The sequence below is a fragment of the Anopheles coustani genome (assembly GCF_943734705.1).
Source record: "Anopheles coustani chromosome X unlocalized genomic scaffold, idAnoCousDA_361_x.2 X_unloc_77, whole genome shotgun sequence".
Lineage (NCBI taxonomy): Eukaryota > Metazoa > Arthropoda > Insecta > Diptera > Culicidae > Anopheles > Anopheles coustani.
Genome location: NW_026525189.1, coordinates 16,355 through 32,500, shown reverse-complemented (window position 1 = coordinate 32,500; position 16,146 = coordinate 16,355). Strand labels below are relative to the sequence as shown.

The 16,146-nt window shown below is 46.2% G+C and overlaps 1 non-coding gene across 1 annotated transcript; it reads right to left on the bottom strand.

Annotated features, from left to right (window-relative positions):
• Window positions 1-453: 453 nt before the first annotated feature.
• Window positions 454-608, bottom strand: LOC131270952 (5.8S ribosomal RNA). The gene has a single exon (XR_009179942.1). It is a non-coding gene; the product is annotated as a 5.8S ribosomal RNA (ribosomal RNA).
• Window positions 609-16,146: the final 15,538 nt, after the last annotated feature.

Sequence of the window (16,146 nt, the reverse complement as noted above, 5' to 3'; positions counted from 1 at the left end):
TGCGACTACTTTGTTTCAATGTCCAATATGTACCGTTGGACTCGGTTAACGGGCTGTTAGCCCGCGTGTGGTTTAACTCACTGATACCTTCCATTGCCCATACGCTAGTTTGTTTGTGTTCCTTTGGTCAACTTCCATACTTGAATCATTTGTGCTACCGCTGCTGCTTCGACGCTACTTTGACATCTTCGCTTCTATTTAAATAAATAAATAAGCTGAAGCTAGACATCAGTAAACACCACCACAGACACCACAAGCACGCCTTCTCCTCGTACTTCCGCCTCACGCGGGAACACGGACGCTCTAAATACTTCGAATTCCAATGCCAGTATATTGTAAACCACGGGTTCTTTAATGCTAGCGGGTCGTCGCGACCCTAGTTAACATCATGGTGCACGTCTCGTGACGGGTGTCACGGCGTAGTTAAATGTATGCGATACATTTCTCAAATATAAGCGCTCAGTCATCTGTACATCATGGTAGGTTCCCACGACGTGCAATATGCGTTCAACTTATCAATGTTCATGTGTCCTGCAGTTCACATTATGACGCGCAGTTAGCTGCGGTCTTCATCGATCCATGAGCCGAGTGATCCACTGCCGAGGGTGACTAACTTGCGTAAGCCGCCGCTGTGCGCGTATACCCGTTCCCCGTAGGGAGGAGCAAGCCGCCGCTTAGAGACGAAGCATAAAGTGTCCTCATTCCACATAGGGCAAGCTGGATGAATCCATTTTACCCAGGACGGCCGAAGCGGCGTGGACCAGGGGAGAACTGAACCTTATACTTCACACCACAGTAAGTCTACGTGTCCTCTTCCACATAGGGCAAGCTAGAACTAACTATCTTACCCAGGACTGCCGAAGCAGCGTGGACCAGGGGAGGAACACACTTTTCATGGAAACGTAAGGCATCCATGACTGCCATAACGTAAGCCGCCGCTGTGCGCGTATACCCGTTCCCCGTAGGGAGGAGCAAGCCGCCGCTTAGAGACGAAGCATAAAGTGTCCTCATTCCACATAGGGCAAGCTGGATGAATCCATTTTACCCAGGACGGCCGAAGCGGCGTGGACCAGGGGAGAACTGAACTTTATACTTCACACCACAGTAAGTCTACGTGTCCTCTTCCACATAGGGCAAGCTAGAACTAACTATCTTACCCAGGACTGCCGAAGCAGCGTGGACCAGGGGAGGAACACACTTTTCATAGAAACGTAAGGCATCCATGACTGCCATAGTGCGTAAGCCGCCGCTGTGCGCGTAAACCCGTTCCCCGTAGGGAGGAGTCAAGCCGCCGCTTAGAGACGAAGTATGAAGTGTCCTCTTCCACATAGGGCAAGCTAGAATGAACTATCTTACCCAGGACCGCCGAAGCAGCGTGGACCAGGGGAGAACTGAACTTTATACTTCACACCACAGTATTGAGTAATGTGCCCTCTTCCACATAGGGCAAGCTGGAATGTTCCATTTTACCCAGGACGGCCGAAGCGGCGTGGACCAGTGGAGGACTACACAATCATGAGGTTTGATATCGACTTGTGTGTTTCAATAGGATACCGATGGTATGGTTTGAACCGATTTGATTTAGCCATTCTGAAGTCATCACTTGGTTGAAGCGCTGAACTAGGGAGGCATCGTTTACATATATATTGGTTTTCGCATGCTCTACTAGGTTAATGTCATGAGGTTGGCTATCGAGCATGCCCAAGTGATGACTTGATTGTGTGCTTGCTTGAATTCTTCACATTTCATACCATCGGTTAGTTGTCGAATCATTCCTCGATCATAACCTTCGTTCTTGGTTCATGTATGCTCTCTTCCACATAGGGCAAGCTAGAATTAACTATCTTACCCAGGACCGCCGAAGCAGCGTGGACCAGGGGAGAACTATACTTTGTCTTGTATGCCCTCTTCCACATAGGGCAAGCTAGAACTAACTATCTTACCCAGGACCGCCGAAGCAGCGTGGACCAGTGGAGGACTATACTTTGTTCATTACACCACAGTATTAAGTATGGTGTCCTCTTCCACATAGGGCAAGCTAGAACTAACTATCTTACCCAGGACCGCCGAAGCAGTGTGGACCAGGGGAGGACTATACTTTATACTTCACACACTAGCCATACTGAAGTCATCACTTGGTTGAAGCGCTGAACTACGGCGGGGTAATCGTTTACAGGTTATAATCATATAGCTGCATGCTCATTAGTAGATAATGGAATATTGTATGGCAATATGAGCATGCCCAAGTGATGACTTTGTTTCAAGCTCAACAGGTAGGGTATTGAGTCCTCTTCCACATAGGGCAAGCTAGAATGAACTATCTTACCCAGGACCGCCGGAGCAGCGTGGACCAGTGGAGGACTCTATACTTTATACTTCACACCACAGTATTGAGTACGACTTGCATAAAGCCCCTAATGAGAACCACGAGGGCTCTCTCAATGTAGAACCACGAGGGCTCTAGTACCGATTCTCTCGGTACGGCTTGGTCCGTGTTCCTTTATGCTTGTACTCTAAGTATTAAGTATTGTGTCCTCTTCCACATAGGGCAAGCTAGAACTAACTATCTTACCCAGGACCGCCGAAGCAGTGTGGACCAGGGGAGGACTATACTTTATACTTCACACACTAGCCATACTGAAGTCATCACTTGGTGGGGGTGAACTACGGCGGTATCTATCGTTTTGGTTCGGTCTATATAGGGTCGCTTGCATGCTCATTCGAATATAATGTAATTGTGTATGGCAATATGAGCATGCCCAAGTGATGACTTTGTTTCAAGCTCAACAGGTAGGGTATTGAGTCCTCTTCCACATAGGGCAAGCTAGAATGAACTATCTTACCCAGGACCGCCGGAGCAGCGTGGACCAGTGGAGGACTCTATACTTTATACTTCACACCACAGTATTGAGTACTTCTTGCATAAAGCCCCTAATGAGAACCACGAGGGCTCTCTCAATGTAGAACCACAAGGGCTCTAGTACCGATTCTCTCGGTACGGCTTGGTCCGTGTTCCTTTATGCTTGTACTCTTAGAAAGTCTCAACCCGGAGGTCTTGACTTTGATTGTCATAGTTGGACTACGACGGGGCATCCGACCATTGCTGATCGAACACCCCTGATTCACCATCTTTCGGGTAGGCGGTACGCGTACCTCCGGACGCGGAAGTCTCAACCCGGAGGTCTTGACTTTGATTGTCATAGTTGGACTACGACGGGGTATCCGACTCATCGAATACCCCAGAAGCACACCATCTTTCGGGTAGGCGGTACGCGTACCTCCGGACGCGGAAGTCTCAACCCGGAGGTCTTGACTTTGATTGTCATAGTTGGACTACGACGGGGTATCCGACTCATCGAATACCCCAGAAGCACACCATCTTTCGGGTAGGCGGTACGCGTACCTCCGGACGCGGAAAGTCTCAACCCGGAGGTCTTGACTTTGGTTGTCATAGTTGGACTATGACGGGGCATCCGACCATTGCTGATCGAACACCCCTGTTACACCATCTTTCGGATAGGCGGTGCGCGACACCACCGACGCGGAAAGTCTCAACCCGGAGGTCTTGACTTTGTATTGTTGGATAGTCCTCTTCCACTATAGGGCAAGCTGGAAATATTCCATTTTACCCAGGACTGCCGAGGCAGCGTGGACCAGGGGAGAACTTCACGGAATCTTCAGGCATCCATGATTGCCATAGTGCGTAAGCCGCCGCTGTGCGCGTCAACTCGTTCCCCGTGAGGAGGAGTCTAGCCGCCGCTAAAAGACGAAGCATTAAGTGTCCTCATTCCACTATAGGGCAAGCTAGAATTAACTATCTTACCCAGGACCGCCGAAGCAGCGTGGACCAGGCGAGGACTATACTTTATACTTCACACCACAGTATTGAGTACGACTTGCATAAAGCCCCTAATGAGAACCACGAGGGCTCTCTCAATGTAGAACCACGAGGGCTCTAGTACCGATTCTCTCGGTACGGCTTGGTCCGTGTTCCTTTATGCTTGTACTCGCGGAAAGTCTCAACCCGGAGGTCTTGACTTTGATTGTCATAGTTGGACTACGACGGGGCATCCGACCATTGCTGACCGAACACCCCTGATTCATCATCTTTCGGATAGGAGGTGCGCCCACCTCCGACGCGGAAGTCTCAACCCGGAGGATCGGACTTAGAGTTTTTCCCATTTAAAAGTTTTTCTCTTAGCCATACTGAAGTCATCACTTGGTGAACGATTGAACTAGGGCGGGTTAATCGTTTATAGGTATCATGTGGTTTGCATGCTCTCTTAGGTTAAGGTCATGTGGTTGGCTATCGAGCATGCCCAAGTGATGACTTTGTTTCACGCTTGCTTGATTTCTTCATGATTCCCTGTTATATAGTGTAATCATTCGAGAACAGGGAATCTTTGGTTTTGCTCAACAGGTATTGGATGTCAACTTGGTATCTAGATCGCATTAAGTCTCAACCCTTAGGTTCGGACTTGTATAGTGACATCTTGTTACGGTCTTGAGTCTCAACCCGCAGGTTCGGACTACTTAGTGTTTGATCGAATATAATATGGCAACTTGTGCCTAAGTCTCAACCCGCAGGTTCGGACTTCTGTTTATTTGGCCAATGTATGTATAAGGCAACTTGTGCCTAAGTCTCAACCCGCAGGTTCGGACTTGTGTATTTGTTCGAAGTCATGTATAAGGCAACGTGTGCCTAAGTCTCAACCCGCAGGTTCGGACTTGTTAGTGTTTCGTCAACTTTCATATGGCAACTTGTGCCTGAGTCTCAACCCGCAGGTTCGGACTTCTATAGTGTTTCGTCAATTATCATATGGCAACTTGTGCCGAAGTCTCAACCCGCAGGTTCGGACTTCTGGAAGGATCACTTGGCCACTAATGATCCTTCCGCAGGTTCACCTACGGAAACCTTGTTACGACTTTTACTTCCTCTAAATCATCAAGTTCGGTCAACTTCGATAAAGCAGACGCGGTTCACGAGGATCCAGCGAACGATCATCTCCAAAGACCTCACTAAATAATCCATCGGTAGTAGCGACGGGCGGTGTGTACAAAGGGCAGGGACGTATTCAACGCTGGCTGATGACCAGCACTTACTAGAAGTTCCGAGTTCATATGGACCATTGCAATCCATAATCCCTACTAAGTGAGTATTTGAGTGATTTCCCGTTCCTCTCGGAATAGGAGACACGCTGCTACCCACATTGTAGCACGCGTGTAGCCCAGAACATCTAAGGGCATCACGGACCTGTTATCGCTCGATCTCATTTTGCTAAACACAAATTGTCCTGCTAAGCAGCGTACCGTAAGTGCACTTGCGCACACGAACAGCGAAGGTGTCAGGTCATACTCCACCGAAAGGTCCTAACCCGTTCCAATCGGCATCGACGCATTAACGCTGACTGCGTTCTAGTTAGCATATGTGAGTCACGTTCGTTATCGGAATTAACCAGACAAATCAATCCACGAACTAAGAACGGCCATGCACCACTACCCTTAAATTTGAGAAAGAGCTATTAATCTGTCTCACCTCCATAAGTTCGGACCTGGTAAGTTTTCCCGTGTTGAGTCAAATTGAACCGCAAGCTCCATTTCATTGTGGTGCCCTTCCGTCAATTCCTTTAAGTTTCAACTTTGCAACCATACTTCCCCCGGAACCTGACTTTGGTTTCCCGGAAGCTACTGAGAGCACCTGGTTGTAGCGTCTCCCAATTGCTAGTTGGCATCGTTTACGGTTAGAACTAGGGCGGTATCTAATCGCCTTCGATCCTCTAACTTTCGTTCTTGATTAAAGAAAGCATCCTTGACAAATGCCTTCGCTTTAGTTAGTCTTACGACGGTCTACGAATTTCACCTCTCGCGCCGTAATACTAGTGTCCCCAACTACTTCTGTTAATCATTACCTCCGGTCTGAGTACAAACCAATGAAAGATTAGACCAAGGTCGTATTCCATTATTCCATGCAAGATTATTCTAGGGCGTTTGGGCACCCTGCTTTAAGCACTCTAATTTGTTCAAGGTAAACGTGAGCGGTCGAGCTCTATGTTACACTTGCACCCGTTGAAGGGCACACCATGACACAGACTTGGTGCCCTACCACACCATTGAGTCGCAACCAGATTCCGACTTGGCCCACCGACCACGGGTTGACCGGGTCGGCGGAGCCGGACTGTGTTGGACAAGTATCAACTTCGAACGTTTTAACCGCAACAATTTTAATATACGCTAGTGGAGCTGGAATTACCGCGGCTGCTGGCACCAGACTTGCCCTCCACTTGATCCTCGTAGAAGGATTTATGCTCTACTCATTCCAATTATGAAACATCATTAAAGAGTTTCATATTGTTATTTCTCGTCACTACCTCCCCGTCCCGGGATTGGGTAATTTACGCGCCTGCTGCCTTCCTTGGATGTGGTAGCCATTTCTCAGGCTCCCTCTCCGGAATCGAACCCTGATTCCCCGTTACCCGTTGCAACCATGGTAGTCCTCTATACTACCATCCATAGTTGATAGGGCAGATATTTGCGAGATCTGTCGTCGGTGCGAGACCATACGATCAGCATCATTATCCAGACTTCAACTCAATGACACGGAGAACCCGCGATTGGTTTGACTAATAAGTGCACCAGTTCCCGCGAGGGTCCTGGCATGTTGCATGTATTAGCTCTAGATTTTCCACAGTTATCCAAGTAACTAGGTTGATGATCTCGTAAATTATAGCTGTTATACTGAGCCTTATGCGGTTTCACATTAAATCTGTTTGTACTTAGACATGCATGGCTTAACCTTTGAGACGAGCGTATATTACTGGTAGGATCAACCAGAATTCCGACTTTGCGTTCGAATGTTCATTGTCCCATTGCACCCGGAGGAGCAAACACCACGTTCTATATGTTGTCAAGTCCGGTAGCACACGGGAGGCGAGCCCCCGTGCGAACCTCATTGCCCTCGTATCACACACACACCCGATGCACCGGACAGGCACTTGAGCGGCATTCGACTCCGCTAAGCGCTCGTGCGCCCGATTGTGCATGCGCTGACGGGGCCTTCATACCCCTACCACAGCGACCTTATGCCAAACTTCCATGAATACTTAGGTGAGCTGACAAGGGCCTTCATTTCCCTACCATCAACTAAAGGACACGCTAGGCGCGTCCGATCATTGCAACTGCGGGGCTTTCATACCCCAATCACCACAGTACGCAATTCACCAGAGTTTAATCACAACCCCCCCGGACATGGCACACTATTAACTTGCAACAAAACTTAGTGTGTGCCGGGCACATCGGTTCCACAAAATCATTCCCGATGTACCCCAATTGGGGTTGTGAACGCATCCATGGTCCTCTGACACACCCAACCAAGCGTGGATACTACATACCTCAAACACCCAGTACACTAACAGACAAATCAACATATGGTTGCTTTCCCCCAGACATTTGCCAATCACTTGGCACCCGGACGGGAACTCGCTCCTGATTGCGCCAATGCCACCCATTTGCCAAGAGCGAGTTCTGTATGTAGATTTCATTTGGAAAGACAACCGTGTACTGGATATTCTATCCGACGATTACAGATGACGAGTACGAGACTCGACTACACTCACGGATAATACATTTTGGGTCGAGATTGCTTTCGGGGTTTTCGATTGGTCTTGCGCTTGTAAACGTATAACTTTGACTTGTGGTAACCTCGGTATGTTAGTCGATCACGTGGTTGTGAACTGGGTACGGGTGGGCAATCTGTTCACTTGCACTCTGGGTAGGAATATGGTGAGCGCTATAGGTTAAAGATCATGGTATGGTTCCATCGTGATGACTTTCGCTAGATAGTAGTATGTTTGGATAGTTATAACGTTTTTGGCCATTTGTTCATAGTGTTCGGTTCATTCAGGAATTCGATTGGTCTTTGCTTCACACACGTGGTCGATCACTTGGATGTGAACTAGGGTGAGATTAAGGTGTTCACTAGTGCTCTTCGGTTTTGGATCAGTACTGAGCACTTGATTGGTTTCGCATAATATGTATCCATAGTGATGACTCTTTCCAGCTTAAGATTTCGTTACCGGTTTCGAATCCTCCCCACGTTCGCTTTTACTTGGTTAGGTTTTCGAGTGTAGATTTGAAAGCAATCTCATGTATGTATCCCATCTGATATAAGCCACTGACAGTTCATGTCACCTCGTTCAACTCTCGCTGGGTCACAGAAGTATGTTACTGCGCCCATTATCCCTACTCGGATAGGTTCGGTTCGTTCGTTTTATACTACGGTGAGTAAACTCAATTTGTGCATCGCATAGCCATGGAAAGCAAGCTTTCGCGGGCCTCTTCGACTGTTTTGATACGAGCTTTGCCCGTGATGCTTGTCATCCCAGGATACTAGACCCCTTTGGACGACCGCATGACCATCAGAAAGTAAATTCCACGTTCGATTTGGGGTGTAAACCCCGAACATAAAGTCTTTGTGTAGAACCACGAGGGCTCTATAGTACCGATTCTCTCGGTACGCTTGGTCCGTGTTCCTTTATGTTCGTACTCTTGTGAATAAGATTCACGTTCGTTTTGGGATATTTGCTACTGTCACCGTTTGAGTACTATGGGGCTTGAACCCCTAACATACAGTCTTTGTGTAGAACCACGAGGGTTCTATAGTACCGATTCTCTCGGTACGCTTGGTCCGTGTTCCTTTATGTTCGTACTCTTGTGTGTATAATATTCATGTTCGGTTTGGGATATTTGCTACTTTCACCAGGGTCCCGTTCTTCATACAAGTCTGCCTTGCTAATGTGGTAACTTTATAGTGTAGTTCTGACATCCCAATTTTGGGACTTAGCCGATTTTTCGTATATTTCCATATGACCCATAGGGTCCCTTTCTTCATACAAGCTTGCCTAGGGCGATCGGTCAAAACTTGTCTTACTATTCGATTGGTCTTCGCACTTTCACCCTAGGCAGTTCGCCTAGGTCTGTCTTCTTGAGGAGGCCAAAACCCGAAATAAGGAGGTTCGGCCGACCCTGAAACCTCCCCTGTCTGAACTACACTAACCCGATTTTTCAGGGTCCTCAGCGCCATACAACTTTGCCTAGGTCACTTGTACTCTTGACTTAGGCCATCCGACTTGGTCCGTGTTTCTTCCTAGGGTTCACCTAGGTACTTTGCCTTGCTTGATGTGGTAACTTTTTAGTGTAGTTCAGACATCCTTATTTTGGGACTTAGCCGATTTGTCATGTATTTCCATATGACCCATAGGGTCCCTTTCTTCATACAAGCTTGCCTAGGGCGATCGGTCAAAACTTGTCTTACTATTCGATTGGTCTTCGCACTTTCACCCTAGGCAGTTCGCCTAGGTCTGTCTTCTTGAGGAGGCCAAAACCCGAAATAAGGAGGTCCAGCCGACCCTGAAACCTCCCCTGTCTTAACTACACTAACCCGATTTTTCATGGTCCTTAGCGCCATACAACTTTGCCTAGGTCACTTGTACTCTTGACTTAGGCCATCTGACTTGGTCCGTGTTTCTTCCTAGGGTTCACCTAGGTACTTTGCCTTGCTTGATGTGGTAACTTTTTAGTGTAGTTCAGACATCCCAATTTCGGGACTTAGCCGATTTTTCGTATATTTCCATATGACCCATAGGGTCCCTTTCTTCATACAAGCTTGCCTAGGGCGATCGGTCAAAACTTGTCTTACTATTCGATTGGTCTTCGCACTTTCACCCTAGGCACTTTGCCTAGGTCTGTCTTCTTGAGGAGGCCAAAACCCGAAATAAGGAGGTTCAGCCGACCCAGAAACCTCCCCTGTCTGAACTACACTAACCCGATTTTTCAGGGTCCTCAGCGCCATACAACTTTGCCTAGGTCACTTGTACTCTTGACTTAGGCCATCTGACTTGGTCCGTGTTTCTTCCTAGGGTTCACCTAGGTACTTTGCCTTGCTTGATGTGGTAACTTTTTAGTGTAGTTCAGACATCCCAATTTTGGGACTTAGCCGATTTTTCATGTATTTCCATATGACCCATAGGGTCCCTTTCTTCATACAAGCTTGCCTAGGGCGATCGGTCAAAACTTGTCTTACTATTCGATTGGTCTTCGCACTTTCACCCTAGGCAGTTTGCCTAGGTCTGTCTTCTTGAGGAGGCCAAAACCCGAAATAAGGAGGTTCAGCCGACCCAGAAACCTCCCCTGTCTGAACTACACTAACCCGATTTTTCAGGGTCCTCAGCGCCATACAACTTTGCCTAGGTCACTTGTACTCTTGACTTAGGCCATCTGACTTGGTCCGTGTTTCTTCCTAGGGTTCACCTAGGTACTTTGCCTTGCTTGATGTGGTAACTTTTTAGTGTAGTTCAGACATCCCAATTTCGGGACTTAGCCGATTTTTCATGTATTTCCATATGACCCATAGGGTCCCTTTCTTCATACAAGCTTGCCTAGGGCGATCGGTCAAAACTTGTCTTACTATTCGATTGGTCTTCGCACTTTCACCCTAGGCAGTTTGCCTAGGTGTAGCTTCTTGAGGAGGTCAAAACCCAAAATAAGGAGGTTCAGCCGACCCAAAAACCTCCCCTGTCTAAACTACACTAACCAGATTTTTCAGGGTCCTCACCGTCATACAACTTTGCCTAGGTCACTTGTTCTCTTGACTTAGGTCATCTGACTTGGTCCGTGTTTCTTGCTAGGGTTCACCTAGGTACTTTGCCTTGCTTGATGTGGTAACTTTTTAGTGTAGTTCAGACATCCCAATTTTGGGACTTAGCCGATTTTTCATGTATTTCCATATGACCCATAGGGTCCCTTTCTTCATACAAGCTTGCCTAGGGCGATCGGTCAAAACTTGTCTTACTATTCGATTGGTCTTCGCACTTTCACCCTAGGCAGTTTGCCTAGGTGTAGCTTCTTGAGGAGGTCAAAACCCAAAATAAGGAGGTTCAGCCGACCCAGAAACCTCCCCTGTCTAAACTACACTAACCAGATTTTTCAGGGTCCTCACCGTCATACAACTTTGCCTAGGTCACTTGCACTCTTGACTTAGGCCATCTGACTTGGTCCGTGTTTCTTGCTAGGGTTCACCTAGGTAGTTTGCCTTGCTTGGTGTGGTAACATTTGAGTGTAGTTCTGACATCCCCATTTTGGGACTTAGCCGATTTTTCGTAAAATACCATATGACCCATCAGGGTCCTTTGCTTCATATAAGTTTGCCTTGCTTGGTGTGGTAACATTTGAGTGTAGTTCTGACATCCCCATTTTGGGACTTAGCCGATTTTTCGTAAAATACCATATGACCCATCAGGGTCCTTTGCTTCATATAAGTTTGCCTTGCTTGGTGTGGTAACATTTGAGTGTAGTTCTGACATCCCCATTTTGGGACTTAGCCGATTTTTCGTAAAATACCATATGACCCATCAGGGTCCTTTGCTTCATATAAGTTTGCCTTGCTTGGTGTGGTAACATTTGAGTGTAGTTCTGACATCCCCATTTTGGGACTTAGCCGATTTTTCGTAAAATACCATATGACCCATCAGGGTCCTTTGCTTCATATAAGTTTGCCTTGCTTGGTATGGTAACATTTGAGTGTAGTTCTGACATCATCATTTTGGGACTTAGCCGATTTTTCGTAAAATACCATATGACCCATATGGGTCCTTTGCTTCATATAAGTTTGCCTTGCTTGGTGTGGTACTTTTTTAGTGTAGTTCTGACATCCCCATTTTGGGACTTAGCCGATTTTTCGTAAAATACCATATGACCCATCAGGGTCCTTTGCTTCATATAAGTTTGCCTTGCTTGGTATGGTAACATTTGAGTGTAGTTCTGACATCATCATTTTGGGACTTAGCCGATTTTTCGTAAAATACCATATGACCCATATGGGTCCTTTGCTTCATATAAGTTTGCCTTGCTTGGTGTGGTAACTTTTTAGTGTAGTTCTGACATCCCCATTTTGGGACTTAGCCGATTTTTCGTAAAATACCATATGACCCATCAGGGTCCTTGCCTTCATATAAGTTTGCCTTGCTTGGTGTGGTAACATTTGAGTGTAGTTCTGACATCCCCATTTTGGGACTTAGCCGATTTTTCGATCAATACCATATGACCCATCAGGGTCCTTTGCTTCATATAAGTTTGCCTTGCTTGGTGTGGTAACATTTGAGTGTAGTTCTGACATCATCATTTTGGGACTTAGCCGATTTTTCGTAAAATACCATATGACCCATCAGGGTCCTTGCCTTCATGTAAGTTTGCCTTGCTTGGTGTGGTAACACATGAGTGTAGTTCTGACATCCCCATTTTGGGACTTAGCCGATTTTTCGTAAAATACCATATGACCCATCAGGGTCCTTTCCTTCATATAAGTTTGCCTTGCTTGATGTGGTAACATTTGAGTGTAGTTCAGACATCCCCATTTTGGGACTTAGCCGATTTTTCGATCCATACCATATGACCCATCAGGGTCCTTGCCTTCATATAAGTTTGCCTTGCTTGGTGTGGTAACATTTTAGTGTAGTTCTGACATCATCATTTTGGGACTTAGCCGATTTTTCGTAAAATACCATATGACCCATATGGGTCCTTTGCTTCATATAAGTTTGCCTTGCTTGGTGTGGTAACATTTGAGTGTAGTTCTGACATCCCCATTTTGGGACTTAGCCGATTTTTCGTAATATACCATATGACCCATCAGGGTCCTTGCCTTCATATAAGTTTGCCTTGCTTGGTGTGGTAACATTTGAGTGTAGTTCTGACATCCCCATTTTGGGACTTAGCCGATTTTTCGATCAATACCATATGACCCATCAGGGTCCTTTGCTTCATATAAGTTTGCCTTGCTTGGTGTGGTAACATTTGAGTGTAGTTCTGACATCAGCATTTTGGGACTTAGCCGATTTTTCGTAAATTACCATATGACCCATCAGGGTCCTTGCCTTCATATAAGTTTGCCTTGCTTGGTGTGGTAACACATGAGTGTAGTTCTGACATCCCCATTTTGGGACTTAGCCGATTTTTCGTAAAATACCATATGACCCATCAGGGTCCTTTCCTTCATATAAGTTTGCCTTGCTTGATGTGGTAACATTTGAGTGTAGTTCAGACATCCCCATTTTGGGACTTAGCCGATTTTTCGATCCATACCATATGACCCATCAGGGTCCTTGCCTTCATATAAGTTTGCCTTGCTTGGTGTGGTAACATTTTAGTGTAGTTCTGACATCATCATTTTGGGACTTAGCCGATTTTTCGTAAAATACCATATGACCCATATGGGTCCTTTGCTTCATATAAGTTTGCCTTGCTTGGTGTGGTAACTTTTTAGTGTAGTTCTGACATCCCCATTTTGGGACTTAGCCGATTTTTCGATCCATCCTATATGACCCATCAGGGTCCTTTTTCTTCATATAAGTTTCCCAAGACTTAGTGCTTTTTACCTTTGGACACCAATATCACCCTTACGGGTTTCTTTGATCTTCTCACTTTGTATTGACCAAATGTAGGTCTTGCCATGCCAAACATATAATTGTTCTACACCAAGTCTCTATCTCTTACCGCCAGCTCGGTACATTCGATCAACCTGCCCTTAAGGCACCCGGGACTTAGCCATTTTTTCACATTTTTCATGATTTTGAGGCAACTTTTCTCGACTTTGTCACCTTATATCACCAAGATCCTTTCCCTTTAGCGCTTCACTCTGTTCGTATGATATTTAGCGCTGACTATCACCTTTCTATCGCTGACCTCAACTTCTTATTCGGTGCCATAGAGCCAGAGATATTTGGTGTATGCTGTTATAAGGGAAGTTTGTCACTTTTTCAAAGGCCCACTTTGGGACGCCCATATCTCACCTTCACGTATCTTCGATCTTCTTGTCGTCTATGGACAAAACTTAGGTCTTGTATTGGCCAACTTATAAATGTTCTACGGCCAAGCCGTATCTCTTACCGCCAGCCCGGTATTCATGGACTTAGTCGGATTTTCGCCTCTCGTGGTAACAATTTCTGACTTTGACTCACAATAACACCCGAACGGTCACATGCTAGCGCTTTGCTTGGTAGGAATTATAGTTAGCGCTACCTTTTCTCTTTCCATCGATACCTTGTTCGTTCTATTCTATGCCATACAGCCGAAGTTATGATGTTTCCCGTTTTCCATATCATGTGGAGCTTATGCTCTGGGAAAACCATCTAACACCTGTACCACCCTTTTGGGTACCACCGATCTCGTCACTATGTTCGGGCCAAATATAGGTTATAACATGCCCAACATATAATTGTTCTACACCAAGTCTCTATCTCTTACCGCCTGCTCGGTATTTTACTCGTAAGTCCAAATTTCACAACTTGTACTTTTTGGCCCAATGTACTCGAGTTTCAATTTTGGTAACATTTTTCGACTTTGACACTTAATAACTTCCAAATCATGCTAGTTAGCGCTTTGCTTTCTTCTAGTCGTATCTAGCGCTGGGTGTTACCTTTCCAAAACATATCCTAGCTTTACAATCCATGCCATACAGCCGGAGCTATACGGTGCACAAGTCAAATCCATTTTAGCCATGTTTCATTTTTGCCAATTTTTGACCACTCGTATCACCCTTCCAGAGTGGTCCGATCTTCTCGCTTTCTATGGACGACTTTTATGTCTCGTAGAGGCAAACTTATAAGTATTCTACGTCAACCCGCTATCTCTTACCGCTTGCTCGGTATTCTTGGTCTTGTGTGATTTTTGGCCATTTTGGTATTATTTTTCCACTTTGTCGCTTAATAACTCAGTTTTGCTCAACACTTAGCGCTTCGGTTGTTTGGGATTATAGTTAGCGCTCGGTTCGACCTTTCCAACACTGATCTTAGCTTGTCGATCCGTTCCATACAGCCTGAGTTATTCGCGATACCGTGTTTCAATCCATTTCTCAAGTCTCGTTTTGGTCCAACTTTGAACCAGCCATATCACCCTGATGGGTACCTCCGATCTTCTCGCTCTATATTGGCCAAAGTTAGGTCTTGTGGTAACGTACTTATGATTGTTCTACGCCGTGTTCGTAGCTCTTATCGTTCGCCCGCTATTTTCGATCATAAGGTGAATTTTCGCCTCTAAACCACCATTTTTCACCTTTGCCCTCTAATATGACCGACTTGCTCAACACCTAGCGCTTCGCTTGGTAGGACACATAGCTAGCGCTCGTCAAGACCTTTCCAACGCATATCCAAGCTTTCCGATCCGAGCCATACAGCCTGAGCTATAGGCGATACCGTTTTTCCCATTTTCTTGGTCACACGCACTTTAGGGTACCCCTTTTTGCCTTTGACCCTTAATACCTCCTCCGGGTCACTAGTAGGCGCTCAGCTTGGTAGGAAACATAGCTAGAGCAGGCCTTCACCTTTCCAAAACTGCCAAAAGTGTACCGATCCGACATCTAGAACCAAAGTTATGGTCATTCCCATCATGCTCTACTTTCATGGTCAACCTCCACTAAGCACACCTAGGTTGGACCAACTTTCACCAACTCATCTCGAACCCCAAATTTGCTTCGACCTACTAGGTTTCCCTAGCAAAGTGGCCAAAACATCCATTACAACACGACTGGTCTTTCTGGTGGTCGACCTAGGCGACTTTGTTCGACGACCACCACCCCATGGAACTAAAAGACGTCCCTTGATACGGACCACCGATACATTTTCCGGCCTGTCTAAACTACACTCATCGAAATTTTTTTGGGTCCCCACCGTCATACAAGTTTGCCTAGGTCAAGTTTTTCTTCCGGATCGGCCGCGGACCTCACTTTTCATTATCTAGGGAGGCCATAGGGCCCCAAAAGGGGTTTTTTAAAATTTTCGACACTTTCGACTTTGGTCGGATTTTTTCCGAATTTGGTCCGACCTAGGGACTTGGTGGTCCAAGGAGCCTCGGGACCAAACTTTTTTCTCAGGGGTCCCTACCTCCATACAACTTTGCCTAGGTCAATTTTTTGTTCCAAATCGACCGCGGATTTCACTTTTCAATATCTGGGGCTCGTGTAGAGTCCGAATATGAGGTTTTCTCATTTTTCGACATTTTCGACTTTTTTCGACTTTTTTCGGGTTTTTCGACCTAGGGGTCCGCCGAACAATTTTTGGGTCAAAAATTTTTATTGAACTAGTCGAAAGTACGCAAAAA